The sequence below is a fragment of the Frieseomelitta varia genome, unplaced genomic scaffold (genome assembly GCF_011392965.1).
Source record: "Frieseomelitta varia isolate USP_RPSP 00005682 unplaced genomic scaffold, Fvar_1.2 scaffold_182, whole genome shotgun sequence".
In the NCBI taxonomy this organism is placed as follows: domain Eukaryota; kingdom Metazoa; phylum Arthropoda; class Insecta; order Hymenoptera; family Apidae; genus Frieseomelitta; species Frieseomelitta varia.
The window spans coordinates 1,006,648-1,027,791 of NW_025109550.1; positions in this window are offsets into that span (position 1 = coordinate 1,006,648).

The window sequence follows — 21,144 nt, forward strand, 5'->3', positions numbered from 1 at the left end:
TTAATATACCGCATATATTGGTAGTGATAGCAATGAACTTAGCTAACATACAGTAAGATGTAGTGAGGAATTTTAAAATTCAACCTAGAGCATTTTGATATACGTGGAATTTGAAAGTTAGGCAAACAAGGAGTGTAAGTATATTTAATTTAATATATCTTTCTCTCTCACGCTCATACTCTTGATATCATATTATTTTACAAGTACTGCACACACCGTAGTGCAATACCTGCAGGCCATCTCTGAGCCGTCCGAAGGTCATAAACTTGATCTACACTAGGTTTCAGCACTCTTGCAGTAATGACGAGAGAATGGAAAAACACGATCTGCAAGAGAGAGCATCGAAATCGAGGAAATTTCAAAATGACTGAACAAAACCAATATCCTTCAGTGTCTAGCTAACCTGTACATCTGATTTAGCGATAGTTCATCCATCCGTTTGTTCAGCTTATCGTTTATAAATGTACGCACTCAGCGTTTCAACCTGAATTTACATAAATTGCAAAAGAGAATCACGACGACAGCTTTGTTTGTAACGGAACGCGTTCGATGAACTTTGAAGGAATAAGTTGCCCGTCCTCGAAGTTCGCAAAAGGAGCAGGACGTTCGTGGCACGGATCGAAGAGGTGCGAGACGCAGAGTCGTAAGCGCGGGTATTACGACTTGGCAGCGAAACGCAAAACCCGCGTTCAGGATAAAGAGAGAGAAAGAGAGTGAAAGAGAGAGAGAGAGAGAGAGAGAGAAGCGGCGCAGAGAGGAACGTTTAAGAAGCCCATCGGGATGCCGTGGGGGCCACGATACATGTAGCAAAGGTCGGGCCAGCACTAAACGCCAGACAATGCCCGTCGGCACCCTTTATGCTTTCCTCGATCAGGCCGCAGGATGGCTCAGAAACAGCTCTGCAGAGTTCGTAAAATCAGCCTTCTATCTCGATTCATGGCCTAACTTACTCTCTTGTAAAGTGGGTCGAGCCACGCCAATCAGAGCGCGTGTTTCTTTCCGTTCCAATCCTTTCAATCCATTTCGACGATCCTCGTGAATCCTTCGTAACACTAGTAGCTCCGGTCGATACGTTCTTATTCCTTCGATTTTGGGTTTCTATTTCCGATGGATAACAATACGTGCAAATCTTCGGAGAGAGAGAGAGAAAAGTTTCAAGATGCTACCAGTTTCTATAGTTGATAATCAAGAACCTCATTTCTCACTAGTTCTCTCTGTCATTTTCCTCCAAACGATCATCGAGCTCTCCGTGTTTACAGAGACAAGCAAAACGCGCGTTCGATAAAAATCGCGAAAGGACAAGGATGTCTTTCCACATCTTGCCGCGCGGGAATCTATAATTAAAATCAATCAGAGGATCTATTTATACCCGTCCGGTGACCAGCCAGCCTCGCGCACGGCAAAAAGAAGAACGGCCATCGATTCTTCATTCCGATGTCGCGGCTCGTCACGTTCTTTTTCCGCGAGTTGTTCCGCCGCGTGCGTCGATTCGCATCAGCACCTTCGTCTCCACGCTCCGGGTCGTTAGGGAATCGCGACGTTGGAAGAGAAAAGAAAACAAAAAAAAAAAAAAAAAAAAAGAAAACGCACACACGCACGCGTGCACGCGCTGTGGGGTCGTATTAACAGTTCGATAACGGACGGTGGATTTTTCTCTCGCACAACTCATTTCGATATTTTCGCGACGACTCGATCGTCGGAGAGGGAGAGGCTTGTCTGGCTCTTTCTCGAACGTGTCGTTTCGCGGTTGCGCGTTCACGCGCATCCCGCTGAAGGGGAATTCCTTTCCTTTCCTTCGGGGAAATTAAGCGGACTTTCAGAAATCGACGTTGCACCTGGGGGGTCGACGCTGGACACTCTTTAAACAGAGAACGTTACGTGCACCGTGCAAATGTAAACGGCCGTTACTCCCTGACCTCGTCGTATCCGCCGACCGTTTCCACCGGTTGACACCGGCGTGTACAACTCGGCGTTAACCGAGAATAGGATAAACCTAACTTTCTGTATACCGTTTTATGGATTTGCTCGGCCAGCCATAAAGGATAATGCCGCCCGCGGCTTGGCTACGTATTACGTTTACGCATGCGTATATCACGCATTTAATTGTGGGGGAACAATTGCGGCATCACGTTGATTGTTAAACCTGCTGACCTGACGATCGGCTCGTCGCATCGAAGTCGGTAGAAATCCAACGCTTTTCACTATAGTCCCGTTTTTAGGAAATCGAGTCAAAATAGATTCATTGTATACTAGAAACATTCTTGCAACTTTATCGATTGCTTCAGACTGCTTTTGATACTACGACAGTTTGTCACTTTAAAGAGAATGAAAGTTTCGAGTCTAGGTTCATCGTCAGTTCACGTGGAACTCGTGACAATTCTCGGATTATGATCATACCTATGTACGAGAGAAAATTGTCAAACAACGAATCCACCGGCTATAAATGTATACCGGACGAAGGATTCACACGACCATCGACACCGCCGTGCTCTTTCTTACCTACCACTGTGGCACAATAATCATGCAAATCGGACCGATCGAACGTAGCAACCACAACGTAAATACTGCTCGTTTCACGATAACGCTCAAACATACTTTTGCGTTCGCTGGAAAATTCCAATTTTAACAAGAAGTAAAATAAAAGGCACATTTGCACGGAAGAATTTAAAATTTAGGTTTATCGTTTATCGATATAGAAAAAAATTTAACCCTCCATTTATTTAATCTTTTTGTGCGTAAATCGAAACTTTCCAAGCGCTATCGAACTCTTCGTTTTTACTGTTATAAGAATGATTCGAATAAAGTACCAATCATAAGTTATGCCTGAAAAAAAATCAAATTATCAGAATCGCGAATCCTACCATCGGTGGTAGAATAGGGTGTAACGAGTTTATGGAGAATCCTGCCGGCAAAGTGGTGGCATTTTATGTCGAATTTTTTTGCGTCGCGTTACTTTGTCAGCGATAGTCACTACGATCACGATCACGTGGCGTGTCAATCGTGGAAGGTCGTGAGAGGACATATAACGCATGGCTGCCGGTCGGCAATGTACGAGCATGCATTATCCAAAGATTACGATTATTTTATAGCAGTGTACGCGCGAGTCGTAAAATTTGCATGCCATTTTAACAACTGGCTTCCTGCTGATGTCGGCTTGTAGTACCGGCCATCGTTGTATCGTGGTTGGGCGTGTGGATCAATATGGGTGCTTTTTAATTGACAAATAAATCATCTTGCGGAACCTAGAGCCAGAGAGCATAGAGTATCTCGAGCGACGTTTATTCATCGGCATTTTCCTCCTATTTCATTTCCTCAAAGTATCTCGCTCGTTCCCAAAGAACGAAAAACTCGATCGACCTCAGTTCTCACTTGCGGACGTTTCTTCGGTTGTCTGTAGGATCTCTACATTTCGTAAGGCAATTTCGAGATGTATCGAGAAATATCTGTTAAACCTACGCGTCTCTCCAGCCAGAAGACATTTCGAAGAAACTTGGAAAGAGCGCGGCAAAGAAGTCTGACAAAGACCGCAAATTAGGGGAAAGCCTAGCGGCACGACGCTACCGAAAGGACGACGGCGCGGCTGGCTCATATTAATAGCGAACACGACTTTTAGACGGTGGCGCGGAGGTTACGGAAGCCACGGAGCGATTATTCGTCCAAGCTATTGTGGTCCTCGCTCAGTGGGAGCGCGTTTACACGCTCCTATCGTTCCTTTGGCTTCGACCGAGCCTCTCGAGCAACAGATTCTTCCCCTTTCGCGCCACCGACGTCGTTCTACTAGACCTCCGTGTCCCGCTTTTGCTCGGGGGAGGAGGAGGGGTGAAGGGGAGGGCTGTATCAGTACTTGCACCACGTATTCGGGTTCTACCAGCGCGCTACCCGGTAGCCGAGGTATTTACCTACTTACGCGTCGCAGCCACACACGTGGCGGCCAGCGTGTGTGCATGCGCTGTCGGGACATAATGCTCGAGAAATATGAGCTCACGACCCCCGGCTATACGGATTCTGATGATGAGAACGAAATGAGGCTGCGAGCGAGGTAGCTGCATCCGGAGAGGAGATCGGAGAGTGATTCATTGGCCAGGCGGCCAGGGATTAAAAATTGCCCGGTGTCAGGGGTGGATAGTATGTTACTTCGAAAATCGAGCGATAGTCCCCTCTGGTGGCCCTCTTTGTTGGCCGGCGATAGTGAACCTAGAAAAGAAGACTGATCCAATACGATAAAACTATCATATGTTGTCGCAATGATTCAACTAACAATGTCAATTCGTAATTTTGTCACGGGAGCTCCGTGCGTGTGGATTTTGAGGCTGAATGACTGTAATTCGCTTGAGGAACGAGCGATTTGTTTCTCACAACGACGTTTGTTCGTCGTAAAGAGGTGACGTGAATAGTTGGCTCCGAGATCAATTTTCGGAGCACCGCTGCTCTCTTCTTCGCCTGTTCCGATGTAAATTTCCGATGTGTAGAGAATACAAATCGCTTCGACAGGATTTTCATAAGTTGGCTCGGAGCACGCACTCGAAGAAAATCGCAATCGCCACGATTGTAGATCTGTATCGCGTAGAATCATTGTTCCCTATGACCATCGATCGAGGCTCAAAGGCCATTGTGGCGAGAAATGAATAAAAACATTGTGAGAGGAGTCCGTCTGTTCGCAGGCATCATACAATTATTCCGCGTTGGTTACCATACAATGCTTACTTAAAGTCAGAGATTTCGTCGCGCGATTTCTAAGAGCTACCAGGAAAATGGCTTCATCAGCCGGGCTGTTTGCATGCGGCCAATCGTTCTGGCCCGTTCTCCGCCGAGCCACGGACATGGCTAACCGAGATTTTCTCTCGAATTGATTATTCCTGACGAACACTCGTGAAAGAAAGGCGAAACGAGGCATTCTTTCTCCGACATTCGTACTCTTGACTCTTGTCTCTTTTTTTTTTTTTTTAACATCTTATTTCGCAACCATCAATCTGCTTAGTTGTAGAATTTAGATTGTTTGTCCATAATTGAATGTTGTCCACGTCATTCCATGATCTTTCATAAACACACTTGCAGCCTGACGGAACTCAAAGCGCAAAGAGCAGCGAAATTTGTCAATCCTCTCTATTGAAATTACTCGTCACGATTCCACGGCTCGTGGTTACTAATTTCTCGAGGCCGACGTCTTTCATCGAGTCATTGGAAATCCAAAGGAAATAGCCTGTTCGCGACTAGTGTTTTTACCCACAATTATACATGTCGTAAATATCTTAACGTTCCACGTCCATAATACTTAATAATAATAATAATGGTAATAGTAGACGATAATCTGTCGTATCGTGACGTTTGATCGATCGTAGCAAGGTTTTTGCGCGAATTCTACGCGGCACGTCTGTCTACTGAAAAAAATGGAGAAAAAGAGAGAGAGAGAGAGAGAGAGAGAGAGAGAGAGAGAGAGAGAGAGAAAGAACAACACGGTGTCACGGACGACACAGGTGCACAATGCACGTGAGAGAGTTCCGTATGGTAGACTACTTAAAATGCATTGGCAATAAGCGACGTCGCGTTACGCGTCGCCGTCAGGGTGTCTGAGACTTGTCTATGGGTCGAGCCATTCATGGCTTCGTCCAACTTTAGCGCGAAGAGCAGCGAAGCTTTGAAAGTCCTCTTTCGTCCAGTCGTGACGCAAATGACGGTACCAACGCACCGCCAGAAAGCGGGAGAGTTATAAGATTATTGTAGTCGAGGAAGATGACCGAGACGACGGGATACATGAAATTTGTCGCTAAGTCAAAGTTACAGATATATTTCGGAACGTTTCGATCCACGCAGATTTCCATCTTTGATCCAATACTTCGATCAATGTATTCCCTGGTGAACCTTGCATCCAGGAGAACCTTGTTTAGAGGAGCAAAAACCCGCGTGAACGAGGCGAAATTTTCGTTTGCCTCGTTCACCAGGCCCCCATTAACCCGACCGGTTCGCCGTTCTAATTTTCATACTCTCGAGATCGGACGGGAGGTCGACGTGTTTCGAGACCTTTAGGCTCAGCACGGCCGTAATTAATTGGGAACACTATTAAAATCATCGGCCTATCGCTCGTTCTCATCCATAAGTGCCTGTAGAGCTCGCCTGGCCGAGCAAGAACGGCGACGTTCCGCCGGTGCTGATAGCCACTTTTTCCCACTGTAGATAATTCATCAACTTCTTTGCCCCAACGCCTCCAGACACACGGCGCGGAACCTAAACCTCACGATCTATAGCGCGGGGCACGAATTTCTAATCCAGAAACCATCAGCGTGCGTTCACACCGTGGGTAATGGCACCTCGCGGAGAGCCAAACGTTCAACTCGACCACGCAATTTACGTACACGGATCACGAGCTAAGGACTTTGAGGAAGGGTAACCCTTCTTCCTACTCCTCCTTTCTTCCTTCTCTCTCTCTCTCTCTCTCTCTCTCTCTCTCTTTCTGTCTTCTTTCTTTCAATTACATCCGACCAATGTGTCCAAGTCGGTTAGCCGGCTGTCTGAACATCTGACCGCTCCCGGACGAGGTGGTTGAAACGTAATACTGATAACGAGTACCTAATTCAAACATGGCCGTGTCATAAGTCCCGCAAAGTGCGCTGTAAGTTTCCCTGCTAGTCGTAATGGTATTTATGGGCAATTGCAAGCTCGCTCGAACTGCTTCAGGTAGCAACAGGTTCGCTTCGAGCTCGTTCCGGAAAACCATCCACTGGAATCCCATCCGTGGAATATGTTACCCTTTCTCGCCTTGTTTCTACGCCTATAACGTGTGTCAAGTAGAAACTGAAACTTCCAAGTTTCAACTATCAAGAACAATTATGTCCTTCACAATAGTTACTATTGCGACTTATTTGCGGTTGTGATATTTATTTTTCGGAGAGTGAAAGAGTAATAGTACGATCTAGCCAATCGCATTCAAAGAACGTTGTAGGTCGTCTGAAAACGGTGAAATTAAAGTATTGATAGAACGATCGATGCCAACCGTTTCTAGAGGACACTAATTGTAAGCATAACAAGCTCGCGGTACTTCCGAGTCTTGATCTAGTAAAACATTAAAGAAAATAAACCAAAAGATATTTAACAGAAATACACGTTAAACCAGGATTTCAAATGCAAGAATATTTAACAATATTCCTACGCCAACAATTACTTTACATTATACAAACAGCAAGTCGATATTAAACCGCAATTCTCGTGCCCCTATCACCCCTCGACCACATTCAAATTCCCGTCACCGATGAAAACAGGAAACCCGAATGTCCGCGGCATAGCAACGTCGCTCTCAAACAAAAGTCATCGAATTGTGTGTCGGCGGCGCTCGGTTCTCACTCCTGCTCGCGCGATCGTAAAGCTCGCCCATTTGAATATGAATAAAACGTTCTCGTGTAGTCTCGCGCGTACGCAACACAGCGAAACACTGCAGCCAGACAGACTGGCGCATCCTCTGGTCAGAGAATCTAGTCAGCGGCGGCTCCGGCTCTCAGCCGAACTCCGGGAGTGTTTTACGCGCACGCATTTATGGATTGTTTAATGGCGGGCTCCTACAAATTAGACGAGCGGTAAATCAGCCATCGAACGGACCACACCGCGCTCGCACAATGCACGGTGGGCATTGTTGCGGCCGACCTCGTGGTGGCTGCGGCCAATAAAATATTGGGTGCACGCGCTGCCTCGCTCACGGCGACACCGACCACGGCCGAGATCGGTCTGCGTATCATCGTTTGCGTTCGCGGGCCTTTTTCGCGAGGAGAAAAGCCAGCCCGGCTCGTATATCAATAGACGAAGCAGGAAGAATAAAATATGCCCTCGGTCAGGAGAAATAACGAGCCGTGTCGTGAGAAAATTCGACGACGGCCATTGTCGCGTCAACTCGGCTTGAGACTCTTGGCTTCTCTTGGCTTCAGGAAGGAAAAGACGCGGTTGTAGTTAAGCTCGAGCAACGAGGTACCGAGTGCAGCAATGACTTCGGATTGGATTTTCTCATAACGTCGGGCAGGCTGCGTAATGCGCGGAAATCGCGATTCTGACAGAGCGCAGCTGACGGATTATCGATGCACCGCAACCGGTTGGATACTTGGTGTATCAAATCGTTGTTGCTAATTTCTCACGCCTCTTACACAACAGTTGCCGCGAATTTTTAAACAAGTAGATTCGACCAGCCGGAAGAATTAATTTAAGAATAATTTACGTCAAGCAGCTACTGATACGAACGCTTCCGTAATGCTCTGTTGCTCCCAAGCAGATAATTCAGTGAACCAATTACACTTGATCCAAGTACGTTGCATTGACGAATTGCGTTAACAAGGAAAGTGAAAGGAAATTGGTCTGGCAACGATAGTTTCACTTTCAATTGAAAAAAAAAGAAAAGAAACAAAAATATCCATTTCAGGAATGAGGTTTCTTCGCGACTTATGTAAAAGACGACAAAGATCGCTTTCTTCTCTAAGATGAACTTATTGCAAAGATCTATCTCTCCATTTCCCGACCATATCTCCAACTTATTGAATATTGTCGTCAGCTTGTATCCACGCTCTTAAAGTCCATCGCGCCTGCAGTAGATTACAATCAACATTCATCTTCGATATTAGCCATGACCATAAGGTATCTTCAATAACGAGAAACATCCGAGGCGAAGAAATTCTTTCGCCAGTCCAAGAAGAATCTACATTCATTACCACACGGTCTTCTGCCACATTTCACACCATTATACCGTTCCACTTCGCCTATAGCGTACGCGTCAGCGATTCCACTTTTACTCGGAGGGGACAAGGATGTCGCACGGGTGTGCTCGCTCGCGAGACGAGAATCGGTGCAACGAGCCACCTAATCGCCCGTTGCCAAGGGAAACCGCAGCTATCGACAGTAGTCGAAGGCTGTTGGCAAGGAAACTTTCAAACGCCAAGCCACACACGCTGGAACACACGACCGTGTGTGCACGCGGCGATGCGAGTCATACAAGTATTAAAAGACACACACGGCGCGCGAATAGTGATTACCACGAGGCTGCTCGCAGCTATGGCTGCAGGTTGATTATCTCACCTGTCCTGACTCTTTTACTCTCGCTCCTGCTGTAATAGGTTCCTCGTCCACATACGAGCCAGTGCTCTACCGCTATCGCGCTAGCCATGCGATTATATTTCTTGCTCCCCTATATCTTTGCTGTTCTCCCTCCCTCCCACCCTCCCACATGCCGGCGTATTTCTTTCCAGGCTGTGTCTTTTTCTTTCTCCTCCGTAATTTTTTCCTTCCCTCGTGATACTGGTTTCGAACTGTTTGGATCGTAGACAGCTGAATTAAAGCTGATTTTTGAAAGAAAGAACAGTTTTTTTTGGCATTTAACGCGAACAAGGCGATAATTCAATTTTTGAAAGTATCTCGCACTTTCTTGGACCGTTTCACGATCGAACCAATCGCTTCAATATCAAAATTTAGAGTACCAGAAGAAACCTACGATTCATCTGACCGTCACAACGCCATCTTCTCCAACAAATCAACATCAAAAGGAAATGGTCTTTCTTTCTTCACCCCGAAGGAAGGAAGTCGCGTAATTTACAATTTCACCTAAGCACGTTGCTCCCAACGGGTTCACCCCGGAGCCTCTTATCTATCCAATGGCTCCATACAATACTTCCACCAATCTTATCTCCCATAGGCTAGTTCGTTCGCGCAGTTTGCGTTCCACCGTCGAACAAAGAGGGACGACAGCACGAAACCAATCTCGAGAGAGGTGAATCCAATCGCCGAAAGAAAAGACGCTGGCGCACAGAAAACTCCATTAGACGTTAGATAGTTCTTGGTGCTTGGTCGTTATGCGCGCAGAGAACAGCAGTGGTGCACAGGAGGCTCGATACGAGCCTCTGGTGGCCGTTGTAAAGCGAGACGCGAGGTTGTCGTTGGGGCAGCGTGACGGAGGCCGGAGGGGAGGACTTTGCAGCGGCGGCGGCGGTACCAGCGAGCGTAAGAACAGTCGCTTTTTTGTCCAAGTCAATATATCAGCGCGGGGGCCATGTCTAACGGATAATGCACTGGCCGATCCCTCCTGCACGACGAAAGGAAGCTGGTTGCTCGCACGACCGCCACAGCTATTGCCGATCCGCGCCGCTGCCGCGAAACGCTCCGGGCACTTGGACGATTGTCGTTGTCAGAGAAGAAAACTACTTCATTTTCCACGTTGGTCGCGCAAGCTACCCAGTTACCGAGGCAAAATGGCCTTCTTCCTCTTCTTCTGCGAGATATTTTCACCGATCGGGTTATCTCGGATGAAACGAAACGGGAAAGCGACGTTTCTTCTTCTTCTGCTTCTTCTTTCAGGAGAGATTGAAAGTACTTTCGACAAATGTGCAGAATAATGCGGAGGATTCGAGGATTTAATTCTCTCTCGACGAGAGGAAAGTTTTTTTTCGCAGCGGCAGAGACGGTGAAGCAAAGCTGCGCGCGACTTAACTACGGTCGAGTTATATAAATAACGAAACTTGGGAGAAGAAGAGAGATCGAGCGACGATCCGAAATACTTGACGTGGCCATAGAAGATTTCGAACTTTCACCCGGATGGCAATTATTCCGGCTGTGTTCGTCCGATTCGTGAACTCGTTTGCGACGTAAAAGGAAACTCACGAAATGTATGATACGCGGTGTTCGAAGAATTCGATTTCCAGTTCCTCTCCGCGATCATCAATTTGCTCGAATAATCAAGATCTTGCTGTAGTTGACTGATCGATGAAGATACACCCTGTGTATGCGCGTTTGTATCCTGGTCGCGTCACCGTCGAACACTCGTCGTTCAATTAGCCTCGCATTCCGGCAGCGACAGATGTTGCTACCACCCGCGGCGCGGCATCGTGAATTTGATCGAAGGAATATGGATACGGCCGCGGTATCAGTGGTCGCGGTTTCACGCGGCGCGAGTCGAACAACGGTAAGAGACACTTCACGGCGCTCCGCGTGAAATATCAAATTCAGAAGAGGAACAATTAATTACAAAATTGCATGACGACCGTGATGCCAGGTTATTCGAGGCCAGCGTGCGTACACGCGCGTGATATACATAATGGCATGACAATTTCACCGCGGATTTCTTCTTTCCTTTTCTTTTTTTTCTTTTTTTATTTCTCCTTTTCTCTCTTCATTTAAAGGAACGACCTGATCATTAAGCGCGACGAGCCGCTGCTATCGATCAGCGGCCAGACACTAGTCGATCTACGCTCCGTCCGCCTCCGGAGCTGTCGAGTGACGTCAAGTTGATTAGCATCTGGCGCGACCGATCGCCCCACGAATTATTGTCACTGCACGCTTCCGGGGTAGCCGTTTCTTTTCGCCACGACGCCCACTTTGCCGAGGGATCGACGCGCTGTCGATCAGCGATCGTAATCGAATCGTAGATCCTGCTGGCTGAGGTATAATTATCGCGGCTGGCTAACGATTCAGAGTAGCCGTCTCGCCGGATTGTGTTTGTGATACTAACAGTAGGCAATTTTTAACGATCAACATCCAACAACTGACTGATAACAAACCTATTTTCACCCATCAAAATTATTATTTTTCTATATTTCCTTTTTCAATAAAATTGAAAATTTAAATATTTCATGGAACGATCGCGGTAGCTAGGTCGATTAATCCCGGTGCTTTGCTTTGTGACGCATCAAAGAGAGGCATCGTTTGACCCGAGGGTTAAATCTCCGCCGGTAATCTCCTTTCATTACGTTGACTAAGAAAAGCCCGGTCATTTTTCACCTGTAAGACACGGTTCGCGCGAATGTTGCCATCCCAACTCCACTTTTCCTAGTCCTGATTTACGATTACCGACCGATTACCGACAGCGAAAGTCACCGCGAAAAATAACGTCCCCCGGGAGCGTATCCGTGCCGATGGCATCCGCCACTCGCGGCTCTCTTATCTTAAGGCGAACGGACCGCGAAGCGAGTACCACGGTGATCTTCTTCTTCTTCTTCTTCCTCTTCTTCTTACCGCTGTGCAACGTAAGTGGCCGTAGCTTGCCGTAGGCCTTGCCGCTTCGAAATTACCGGCACGCCGCTATGAAAATGATAATTTACTGTGACGGGCCTCGGGCCTATGTATCTGGTTCACGCGAGAACGCCGCTACCGTATTTTCATGCTCGTGCCATGACTACAGGCTGTTTCATAGACGAGCACACGTGGATGATGGTTATTCGCCGCGCGAGAGGCGCTGAAGAAGCTGAGCTCGATTTCTTCGAAGCTGCACGAATGGAAGCTGGGAGCGTGATGACCGGCATTTTGCGTAAAATTTTGTTAAACTGAGGCTTTTACGAAACTAATATATCGAGGGTACCCAATACACGTCGTTTTTTCATACTGTAGAAAATTTTATTCCATTTAAATCATTTCTTTTAAATTATTGTCACTAGATGTTTATCAAACTTGAAAAAAAATGACATTGTTTATGGGAACCCCTAATAAAAACCGTGAAAGATGTATGAATTACTTTCAGTCTTCGCAGTTCCTGCACCGATAAGATTTTCGAAGAGAAAGTAGGAAGCAAAACGAAATTAAGGCAAACTAATCCGTCAGACACGCGGGTATTTACGTTCGCGATTTCCCATCGTGCTTTATCCAAGCGAACGCTAATTAATAACAAACATTTATCCACGAGCGTGCCGATTAGTCCGGCCGATAAGCCAGCGAGCCGGTTCCCACACGGAGAGCGTTCGTTAGAGAGCCGGCCGTCTCAGAAACGTAATCATTACCGTTGTTATTATCGTTATCGTCATTATTATACCATGAATAACTAAAACGTGCAGACGAATCGGCGAAGTCATTCTCGCCCTCATCTGGCCGGGACGGAAGAGAGGAGGCGGCGCGGCGGCGAACGAGGAATCGTGGAGACTTACCGGTCACGGCTCGAAGAAGGATGAAGAAGAAGAAGAAGAAGAAGAAGAAGAAGAGGCCTTCGCGCCTACGTTTTCACTCGTTTCGTCCCTCTCCAACCTCCTTTGTGTGTGTGTGTGTGTGTGTGTTTGTGTGTGTATGTTATCTCTTTCTACGCGGTCTCTATACATCGTAGCGCGCGCGCGCGCGCAGCCCGAGTATTCGCCAATTAAGCTCTATTGAAGCGGTCAGGCACCGCAAGGTGGCCTCACGCCGAAGACCTGGCCGTTAAATCCAGATTAAGAGCGGCGCATGACACGTTGAATCCGTGGGCTCGTCGATCCAGAAACATTTAATTTAGACGTTACCGCCTGTTGCCAGGAGGAGAGATATCTCTTTATTCACGGTAGGTACGGGTCACGCACAAGCCCAGTCCGCGGCGAGGCCCAGGGGCGGATTAAAACGTCCTCTCCTTGCCCACGCCGGGGATTTATTATAAGCGACGACGCTATTTTCTTTTTTCCTTTTTTCTTTTTCATCCCCGGCGCACGGATCTTTCCATCCCGTTGAAGGCAATCTACGAGATTCAACCTCCTCGTTGCCTCGTGTTATTTCGCGGAAACCGAGAGATTACGTTATATCGATGCCTCGGTGTACGGGTACAGGCTTGGAGATTTTATCGCTAGTTTGCCAAGGTATCATCCTACGTTAGTTATCGAGGCTACCAGAAGAAAGATTGTGCGCTGGCTGTCGCTGTCTTCCTCGACGATTTCAATCCTTCATCGATTCTTCCAACCGAGAGATTCTCAGCTTCGCGCGCTTACTCGAAGAGCGTACAGGCGAGGAAGGCGGTTGGGTCGATACAAAGGAGGCCGAGAACGAGGCAGAGGGCGAGGAAAGTGGTCCGCGGTCGTTAGAAGATTACGATCCTCGACCGTGAGTAAAGGAGAACCCTCTCCTCCCGGAGGCATCGCCTTCTCCACCCACTTGTCCCTTTCGATGTGTGTTTATTCAATGATAACAAATTACCGAACGAATCTGTGCAGTCATACTCTATAATTGCGACTACCGACGTGGTGGCACGGTGTCCGTTCGGTGTTCGCTCGTCGATAAATCGTTCCGGGAGGTTAGGATCCGCGAGACAGTCGAAGGTGAAAAAGCTGCGGCAATAACAGGGGGCCACGGCATAGAGCGACGCGTGTAAGAGAGTCAAAGGAACGCTAAACAGTACGTCTCGCGCTCGAAAGCATTCATCCTATTTCTATCGCGCCGGTGATTATATTGCCTTCGCGGCCTTTTTTTTTTTTTTTTTTTCTCCTCCCTCGACACGTTGTCGTGTCGGCATCCTAACGTAGAATTATTCCGCGACGAAGGCCGTTAACCTTTAACAGCAGAAAAGAACCTCCGCGCTGTGTAAATATCGCGGTATGGACGAGTAGACCCGATACGATTAGCATCTTTGACGTAATTGGCGAACGCCGACAATCGCGACGACGCGTATAAGTGAGAGAGGATCTTTGCGAAACTAGTCGTTCGCTGGGCATGCACATTGATTCATCTAATTGTGGTACTCGAGGCCTTTTCTTCTACATTCAGAACAGCGAAAGGTGGAGATTAACATCGATCGTGTTGGACATCGTTCCATGTGCGACAATACCTTTCCGTAATAAGTACTACGGAAAATTATAATTATTGTACAATGTGCGAGAACAAATTGCTATTATTCCTAGAGCATTTTATGTCGTAGGACCTAGACCTAGACCTGGAACTTGAATCACAGTATACACAGTTGTTATTACAACGGGAATGCGACTTGCTCGTTTCGCGTCATCGGCGTTCCTCGTTCGAGACGCTGTCAAACGTCAATCAAAAGAGCACGGAGCCACGAAACTACCATAAAGCATGAGCGTGTAGGAGGTAACGCTAGAAAAATCGATATAGGGAGGCGCGAAAGTGTAACGCGGCGGGTGGCTGCTGCCGGCGGCGCGTACACGTTCACGTTCACGTTCACGTTCACGTTCACGTTCACGTTCACGTTCCAGTCTGGAACAGAGACTGCCGGCTTCTCGAGCCGGCAAACTCTCACGGCCTCTGAACTCGTACTCGTCATAACTGCAAATGGAATGAATACCTGCCTAGCCGCCTATAGTGGTAGCCACGAGTGGCCATTGCCGGTGGATGGTTACTGGCATTTACGGCACTAACCCACTGAATGCAAACTCTAAGATTGGCTCGAGATATTACGCGCGCTGTGTACGCGCACCAACACACACGTTGCAAGCGAACGCACAGAACGAAGAACACACAACAGCACGAAGATAGTGAACAGGGATGTGGGTACGCGAAGATAGAAGGCGAGGATGTGTCTGTCTGTGGCCGCGTACCACGGTAGGTGGAATCGTAGTTCCCGAAGCAACGAATTACCGGATGACCCGTCGACGACGAAGACAACGAACGACAACGGGGCAGCATGATCACGCGCCTACGTGCGCGCGTCTACGTACGCGCGGCCGCGAAGATCAGGGAAGTAAGGTGCGAAGGTGGCATCGACTCGAGCACCTGCTACCGTCATTATCATCAAGCCCCGGCCAGTTGAGAAAACACGGGGAGCAAAGGCGACGAGATTCGAGTCTAATTCCTGCCGTAGGCTGCGCAATCCGCTCTCATTGCTCTTTGCGTCCACGGGACCGCGAACATGCAGGCCTTTAACCGATTTACCGTGCCGTTCTGTTGCCCGTGACCATTATCGTGGCGTGACCGCGATCACTCGCCCTGCGGCTCGAGGATTTGTCCAGCGACTTTCGATAATCCTCCGCGCGACCACGACGAAGCGGTTATTTCGTTGAAGAAAATGAGGAAACGAAGCTTGTCCTTAACGAGACAGTGTTTTTCTTTTTCTTTTATCGTGACAAGTAAAACTTGCGTTCTACTCGTTAATTAAAAATTTTACTTCATTTTGATTTAAACTGAATCTACTCTAATAAAATATTTTATCAAGATGTCAATAATTGTCGCATTTAAGCAGTGAAAGTTTATATCGTGCTGTATCAAGAGATTTCTTTCTAGGTAATAAAAATTTTTGAGAAACTCGATCAATTCGAGTGACATTTAATATCCCTCCTCGATTCTCGTGTCATAGGCAACGATCGGACAGAAATTATAAACTAAACCTGTCGCTTTGGAAAGTCGAATCGCCGTGGGTTCCCGGTTTACGAGCAGCACATAATTCTGCCTGGTGAAGGAACGTAGCTTCGTTTAGGGTCTGTCGGTCCTTTCGGATGGCTGATGAAGTTCGAAGTTGTAGATACGAGAACGGGAGTAAATCAAACGGAGCCCACGTTGATTCGTTTGCATCGATAACGATCCTCGTAGGGAGCATAAACTGCTGGACTGCGCCACGGAAAGTCGAGCCTCTAGGTTTCCCCAGTTTATGAGAAATATATATTTCCACGGAGCAAACGGCGTGCCGCGGGAAAGAATGAACGGCCGGGGAGAAAGGTATGGCTCGATGCAATCGTATATTAGACGTCCTGCGGTGGTTCGACGATGCGAGGAAACGAGACCTCACCGCGGGCAGAGCATTATCGCGGCGAGCAACGCGAGAATCGCGAGAATTCGAGCGGAAAGAGAATTACGAGGCGCGGACGGCTAAGAGAAATCTCGGCGTGCAGTACCGGCGTACTCTTTCAGGCAATAAAACGTCACGAGATCGATCGATCGATCGATCGATATATCGTAGTCTCGATCGGATTCAAATTATTCGAGAACCTCACCGCGGGCGTTAAAACCGATGGATCGATTTGAATCGATTGATTGTGGATATTTGGCGAGGGTAAACGATGACTCTATTAGAAAATCAGACAATTTCTGTGCTCCGTTAATTGCTTCGACGTTTCATTTTACTTTTATTGCAAAGAATATTGTAGAAATGAAACATGGAATTGGTAAATTTCAAATTTATAAAGCCACGTTGTTACGTTAATTATTTTCAAAGAAATACTTTGTCTAGGTTCTCATTATTCGACAAATACTTTTCAAGGTATTGTATTTTAAGAGTGTAATCACAATTGCCTAAGAAATCCCCGTTGTATTTCTGCGAAGCTTCAGACCTTCGTGAAGAGATGGCACTGGCTGCACTACTCATGCGAATTCAAAGAACTTTAGCTTCATCCCCTTACGAAGAAGGATATATATGTTGTTCATTACTACCAAAAAGTAAGACTATCCTATGCCTCTATCTATAAAGACTACCAAAGTCAAATAAAAATTCAAATTGCACCGAATTTAAACGGCATGTTCAATACAGTACCTATCTGCAACTTTAATCATTTATCCAACTGTGTTCACGCGCTATTAACTAAACAATGATTAGCAATATCATTTCACAAGTTCCCACTTTCAATTTATCAACAGCTCAACTCTTCTACTTCGGCACCCCAGTGTTTCAAGGAAGTTTTCGAAAGTCACGTAAGTGATCATCCCGTACGAAACTGTTGGCATGCATGGAGCAGCTATCTGCTCGTAAAATAGGGAAGAAGCTCGCGTGCATAAAGAACACGGAAGGAAGAGATAGAGGCGAGCGCGAGACCGAAGGTGGAAGATAATCGTCGGGAGTGCGTGGACCCATACATAGGAACTTGTACCACCCAGCGAAAAATTAATAAATCCTGCTCTTAAACAAACAAACTCCACCCACCCGCGGATCGGATAAGGGGCCGGCTATTGATTTATTAATTTAGAGCTGCCCATTCTAAGACGCGGCCCGGGAACACGGCCGAGGGAATACGCTCGCTCGCGCGTCTGCGCCCTCGCGCTCCTTCGCAGCGCTTCGGGACCCGAAGTTAAGGGATCCGCTATCCGACGTGGTATCGGTAATTATAGCCCTGAACGCGGGCGCGCGTCGGTTACGTTCATTACTGAATTATCGGCTCTGCTCGGCAAACAATGTACCCCTTTCAACCCTGCCTTCCCCTCCAGCCTTCATCCTACACCCCCTTCTATCTATCCCTTTTCCTCGTCCGACCTGAACCCGGAGAGATCCGGAGCCTGTTTCTCTCCTCGTCCTCGCTCAACCTCCTCCAATATCTCCTCTCCTCACTCTCTGGGGGAAAGAGACTGGGTGCTATCTGATGGGCCACAGGCTGAACTACGACCGGCCCTTTTTCTCTTTATCCCTCTCTACCCTCTTCCTCCTGTCCGTCCTTTCAACCGAGCTTTCAACAGCGCTCCGCGTCGCCGGTTATCTTCGCGAAATTCCGTGACCCCTCTCTCTTTTTCGCAAATAGCTCAGAGAATTATTCAACGATCGAGCTGGACGATATTGACGTGTGCTCGAAAATGGTGTTTCACAGTGCGGCGAAAATAATGACGAACAGGATACAGCACGATGAAGCTGTTTCGTTTTCAGAATAGTCATCTGGAATTTCCGAGGAGGAGTGGGTTTATATAGACGCAGGAGAGTGGAGAGACGAATCCGGAGAACATCCGTGAGACGAAATGATTAATGGCGTTATCCTTTGCCACGGATTTCGCGTAACACGAGATCAACGAAATGAGACGGTGCGAGAGTGTGATTCCATTATGCAGCATCCCGTGGATAGCTCGCCGGCACTTCTGTCCCGCTTCCGATACGCTGAAATTTAATAAATTCGACGTTTCTCGAAACCTCGTTACGGATACGAATTTTACATTCGCCACGGTGTTATTAAGTGTGAATCGACCTTAATACCTAGGTGCACCGTATGACTATACGAGAGAAGACGTGAACCCGAGGATGCGGCATGCGCCTTTGCTTCGTCATCCATGATGAGGAACGCAAGAACGCGCATTACCCACGGATCGCCGCGGCTTTTCTGGTCCACCGTGCGACCGCTTCGACCACCACCATCGACCGCTGCTGCCTACGTCTTCCATAGCGAAACCCTCGTCGTTTATTCTCCCGGTTGACTTCCTCACTTGTCATTCTGACGCTATTCTTTTTGCCAGTCACTTGTACTTTCGTATAATGATTTTACAACATCGTTCGAATTATAATCCGCGAGAAAAAAAAAAAAATGTAGATTCTACGATGAAATCGAGAAAGATAAGGAAATTAAAAGAACCTCCCATCAAGATAAAAAAAATGAAACCACCCATCCACCGGATTGAATCGCTATCTTCTCTGAGCATCGATCCTCATGAATTTTAAATCTATCATCGTTTCTTTCGAATGCAAATTGGACCGGATCGATAAGTGTTTGCAATCCCGAGAGGCGAGGCAGGTGTCGATAATTCACAAGAAACTTGCAAGACCGTAGGATCAGAATATTCCAGCTGTCTAGCAGTTTTGCTCGTAGATCTCATGCTAGAGAGGAATTTCTACGAAGCCATAGTGGATCTCGACCGAAATGTTTCCACTGGCGCGAGGTTTATGATCCCAGGCCGAAGTTGTGGTCTTGGAAAGGTAGAGCGACCGAAAAAGAGAAAGGCATACACGCAGAGAGGGTTCGCGGCAAAATGTAGCAGTCGACGAATACAACGCTAGGTATAAATATGGAGTTCACCGGCGTCCAAGTTGCGTCGGTGGATAATTTATGCCGTGGTGGTTCCGCGCCGCCCAATTCGCTCTAAAAATTATTTATTTGATTGAACACCGCTTCGGGGAAGGCTATTCTCGGCTAACCCGAACGACCGCTCATAAGAGAGAGAGAGAGAGAGAGAGAGAGAGAGCCAGGTTTTGTGGCGTAGAAGAGGGTGCATAGGTGACGCTTAAGCGTCCGACGTACGGCTTTGTTGCATACATTAGTCGTTCGAATGGTAAATTACGTGTGAAATTTGAGAAATGATGATTGCCAATTCTTTCAAGTTAGGACGATGCTTAAACCTAGCCGGGTATAATAACGATCTATGCCGGTGAATGGTTAGAATATGACGCGAACACGAATTAAAATTTGGAGGTAATATTCAGTTACACGATCCATTCTCCGATCTCATCAATTAACACGGAGAGCTGGCGAACCAGCGTTACGGAGACACAAAGTCAGACGTCTATCCGGTATCTTCACCATCTTCGCTAACACCGACGATCCATTGTAACGAACGATACTAATCTGGTATAATTAGGTACACCTGCGAGGCTGTTGCAAACAATGTCGAAAGTGCGAGCTTCACGCATGAATCACATGATTCCGACCGATGCCTTCGAGGTCGAGTTACGTTAATCACGAGCCAGAGATCGATGCAGATGCGCGCGCGCGTGCGTTATATACCTGTTGTCGTTACCTAGCCCGCGCTTAAAACGAAACGAAACGAAAAGAAACTAGGAGAGGAGAAAAAGGAAGGAAGAAAGAAACAGAACCTGATTGCGAACCAGTCAACCTATAACTTTCTACTTAACTTACGATCCATTCCAGCTTCCCACACTTGAGTCATACGCATCCTGGGCGAACAATGCCAAGCATTGTCTCGCCGCGACTATAATTCGTAATTAGCCTCCTGATTAATTATCGATTTATCGACCAATTATTATAATTATCCTGGGACTGCGCTGGGACTCCCCGCGGATCTCGTGCACTAGAGTATCCCGGGTTATCTGATAGTCCGAAAGGCTTTTTCCCCCTTACGTTCTACGATCAAGACGGAGGTTATATAACTTTCCACGCGAGAGCTTCTTTCGCGAGTAGACGTTACTTACACACTAGGTCCGCTTGACCTCAGCAAGGGTCCGCGCAAACGAGAGCCTTCACCACGCTATCTATATCGTGATTTTACGACACACCAGGAAACCCTGGTAAATTGGCACAATTACCCTCTCGCGTGGACCTCCTCGATATCTTACTTGGAAAGACGCGCGTGCACGCGAATTCAGCTCGCGCCGAACCACACGTGGCTTTACTTCGCGCGACTAACGCATCGGATTACAAGGGAAATAATTCACCGAGCTAATATACCGAGATAAATTACGTAGGATGATAATCGATGTCTACGCCTGTGTCATCCAAAGTAATAAATGCACCGTTCAAAGATCTACGATCTTCGTTTATCGAACCACGAAGCGTACACGTACAGGAAAGGGACAGCATTCCTCATCTCCTCCGTTTCTCATCTCTAGCCGTCCGTTTCTCTCTACTGAAACCCCGTGAAATCTCGTCGATTCGCGGAACCTTGCTCGTAGATCGAACCGAGTCAAAAATCATCGGCTTGCGAGGCGAACATTTAATGACGCCGTCCTTTTCTCGGTACTCCGCGAGTTCCGAGCGCATCGAGACCGAGGACGGCTGGATGCGAGCTGGACGGCCGATTGGAGGAGTGGTCGAT